This window comes from Salmo salar, chromosome 19, assembly GCF_965601325.2.
Source record: "Salmo salar chromosome 19, fSalSal1, whole genome shotgun sequence".
In the NCBI taxonomy this organism is placed as follows: Eukaryota; Metazoa; Chordata; class Actinopteri; order Salmoniformes; family Salmonidae; genus Salmo; species Salmo salar.
In genome coordinates this window covers 31,407,355-31,411,685 of record NC_138309.1, presented here as the reverse complement: position 1 = coordinate 31,411,685, position 4,331 = coordinate 31,407,355, and positions in this window count along the sequence as shown.

Sequence of the window (4,331 nt, the reverse complement as noted above, 5' to 3'; positions counted from 1 at the left end):
GAAAAGCTCTTTGAGACTTACTGAGAAAGACTCACAGCTGTAATCGCTGCCAAAGGTGATTCTAACATGTATTGACTCAGGTGGTTGAATACTGTCACGCCCTGACCAGGTGAACTCGGGTATTTTGGGTCAGGGTGTGTCATGTTGGGTATTTTTCCTGGGTTTGTTTTCTATGTTTGCGTCATAGCCTTGTGTTAGCTCTACTGTCGCTAGTTGTCTCTGATTGGGATCACATTTAAGTTCCTCTTTCCCCCACGCTGTTTGTGGGGTGTTGTCTCTTTGTTTTTGAGCAGTTAACGTATCGGCATTTTCTTGATTTTGTGTACGTGTTTACTTCAGTGTAAAGAATAAACATGTGTTCGCTCCCAGCTGCGTTTTGGTCCGCTTCCTCGTCACCCGACGACGATCGTTACAGAACACCCCACCAAACCAGGACCAAGCAGCGGGAGGAAAAGGAGCGCGAGAGATGGGCTCGCGAGGGGAAGGAGTTCTGGACCTGGGAGGAGATCATGTCGGGGAAAGGACCCTGGCGAAAGGATTCCCAGGTCGAGGAGGTAATGCCAGCCGGTGGACGGAGTCGCAGGCGGCGGTCGAGGAGGCCCGGAAGACACCCCCAAGATTTTTTTGGGGGGGGCTAATGGGGTGGTCCGGAAGGGCAGAGGAAGAGCCCAGACCACTGCTCTCGTGGGGGATGACGGCGGAGGAGGAGACGAAGATGAGGCGGTTGATTGAGGACCTGCTGAGGGAAGATCTGGAGGAGGAGCCATGGGATGCGGAGTTGCGCACTGTGTCGCCAGTGCGCCCGCACAGCCCGGTGCGTCCGGTGGACATGCCCAACACATGCCGTGCTAGGATGGGCATCCAGCCAGGACGAGTGGCTAAACCGGCTCCGCGCTTCAGTTCACCAGTGCGTGTTCACAGTCCTGTCTGGCCCGTTCCTGTTCCCCGCACCAAGCCCACGGTGCGTGTCCACAGTCCTGCCCGGCCCGTCCCTGCTCCCCGCACCAAGCCATGGGAAGCGGAGTTGCGTGCTGTGTCGCCAGTGCGCCCGCACAGCCCGGTGCGTCCGGTGGACATGCCCACCGAGGGTGAGGCGCCCACCCGGGTCCCCCCCCTTAATAGACTTAAGTTTGGTGCGCCGGGAGTACGCACCGTTGGGGGGGGGGGGGAGGTACTGTCACGCCCTGACCAGGTGAACTCGGGTATTTTGTGTCAGGGTGTGTCATGTTGGGTATTTTTCCTGGGTTTGTTTTCTATGTTTGCGTTATAGCCTTGTGCTAGCTCTATGGGGTTTATTTCTATGTTGGGTTCTGTCGATTCCCAATCAGAGACAGCTGTCGCTAGTTGTCTCTGATTGGGATCACATTTAAGTTCCTCTTTCCCCCATGCTGTTTGTGGGGTGTTGTCTCTTTGTTTTAGAGCAGTTAACGTATCGGCATTTTCTAGATTTTGTGTACGTGTTTACTTCAGTGTAAAGAATAAACATGTGTTCGCTCCCAGCTGCGTTTTGGTCCGCTTCCTCGTCACCCGACGACGATCGTTACAAATACTTATCTAAATAAGATATATTCGTTTTTTCCCCCATAAAAAAATCAAAACAATGTTAGCATTTTTCTTCCACTTTGACAGAGTATTTGGTGTAGATAGTTGATAAATATTTGGTGTAGATAGTTGATTACAATTAAATCAATTTTAATCCCACTTTGTAACACAACAAAATGTGGAAAAAGTCAAGGGTTGTGAATACTTTCTGCAGGCACTGTATGCACGTACAGTCACTGTGGGGACGACGTCGCTGATGCACTTATTAATGAAGCCGGTGACTGATGTGGTAAACTCCTCAATGCCATTGGATGAATTACAGAACATATTCCAGTCTGTGCTAGCGAAACAGTCCTGTAGCTTCATCGGACCACTTCCGTATTGAGCGCGTCACTGGTGCTTCCCGTTTGAGTTTTTGCTTGTAAGCAGGAATCAGGAGGGTAGAGTTATGGTCAGATTTGCCAAATGGAGGGTGAGGGAGAGCTTTGTATGTGTCTCTGTGTGTGGAGTAAAGGTCATCTAGAGGTTTTTCTGCCTCTAGTTGCACAGGTGACATGCTGGTAGAAATGAGGTAAAACGGATTTCAGTTTTGCCGGAAACAAGCTACTAAGACTAATACTGGCAAATGAGCAGTTCAGGGAGTTGTGCCACTGCTCATTCTCTCAAAATGTCAGCGCCCAGAGAAGACACGAGGTAAGCAGAACAATTATGATATGTAGTTATGTCGAGATGCCACCGAGCCTCTAGCAAAGCTGGGAGAAGAGGAATATTGCGACAGAGACATAATAATAATGAAGGAGGAAAAAGAGGAAGAAGAGGTCAATGAGCATGAGGAAAGCAGAGGTTGAATTTGATGAAGATGGTGATAAAAAGGGAGATGGTGTGTCGAAGAAGACTGGGGTCAAGTACAAACAGAGTGAGATGTCCGCCAGACAGAGTTCTGGAGGTGAAATGGAAGTGAATGAGGGAGATTTAAGTGAGGTGGAAGGTGTGGAGAGGAGCTCGAAGCCTGAGCCTTGCATCAATGGACATGGTTATGATAAAGAGGAGTAATGGCCCAGAGGGAGTAAGATTCTTGGAGAAAGTGGATCCAGGCCTTTTGGCTGATCGATATGTGGTATCAGGTTGTGTGGAAAAGATGTTGGGTACTGTTAAATCGGTGAAGGTAACCCGAAGTGGACTTGTGATGTTTGTTTGTCTTTCTTCCTCCCAGATGGAGCGGGCACTCTGTGATATGCAAATTGGGTCAATGGAAGCATGATTTGTGCCGTGCTCAAAACAACTGTTAACTCGGAACTGCGAAAACTTGACTTCAGTGAGTTTAAGACAACTGGGAAGTTGGGAATAAATGAGCTCCGACTGGGAAAATACATTTTGAACGGTAAATCCGGCCTCTTCCTGGAGCTACGACCTGAAGATCAATGACGTCATCATGATTCAACCTTGTTTTTTTCCGAGTTCCCAGTTGTTTTGAAAGCACCATAAATCCAGAGAATGCCAGACTTTGATGACAAAATTTGCCCACGAAGGACCACAGCGCTACCTTCCTGTTTAAGTGAGCACAGCACAACAAAGTGAGTCCAAAAATGTATTGTATGCTGCTGCATAAATTATGTAATATGCCATTGTTATTGAATATGGTAAAAGCTTTCATTGTCTGCTTATATGCCCCCTTCTTTATCCTACGGTTCTGACTTGGTGTACAGGGAGAACACTAAGAACGGCCCATGTTTTATTGACTACGTCCGTCCTAGCACGCTCATCAATGTCTTAATCTAAATTATGGATTGCCTCATATCCGCTTGTCCTCCCCTTATGCCATAGTTTGTACATCTCAATTGTCAGTAGAAACCACATTTGTTTAAGCAAGTCAGCCATATCAGCCATGTTTTTTTTTTAAAGGCTGTAAATGCCTGAATGAACTGTTTCGCTGCCAGACAAGGCTCCGCTGATAGCCAGGTGAAGCAGTGGTAAGATGTTGGGACTGCTGTTGGGACAGCTTTATGGGCATTGTTATAGTGCAATTAATGTATTGTGGCTTTGCTGGCATGCATCCCACTGTGTTTTTGCCCCACCAAAATGTACATGTTAAAATCCCCACTGCGGACAACGAACACAATTGCATTTTATCAATGGCAATTTGAATGCACAGAGATACTGTGAAGAGATCCTGAGGCCCATTGTCGTGCCATTCATCCGCCGCCATCACCTCGTTTCAGCATGATAATACACAGCCCCATGTTGCAAATATCTGTACACAATTCCTGGAAGCTGAAAATGTCCCAGTTTTTCCATGGCCTGCATACTCACCAGACATGTCACCTATTGAGCATGTGTGGGATGCTCTGGATCAACGTGTATGACGTGTTCCAGTTCCCACCGATATCCAGAAATTTCACACAGCCATTGAAAAGTGGGAAAACATTCCACAGGCCACAATCAACAGCCTGATCAACTCTATGCAAGAGGCAAATGGTGGTCACGTCCCTACTTCTGATCCATGCCCCTACTTTTTTATCTGTGACCAACAAACGCATATCTGTATTCCCAGTCATGTGAAATCCATAGATTAGAGCCTAATGCATTTCAAATGACTGATATGAACTTTAACTCATTAAATCCTTGAAATTGCTGCATGTTGCATTTATATTTTTGTTCAGTACAGTAAGTGTTTGTTAATTGAAGTTTCAACTGATATGATTTAATGTTCTATTGTAATGTCAAATGTGGAATATTAGTATTTGAAAGTATTTTTCCATCCCAAACCCATAAGAAATTCACAACAGACA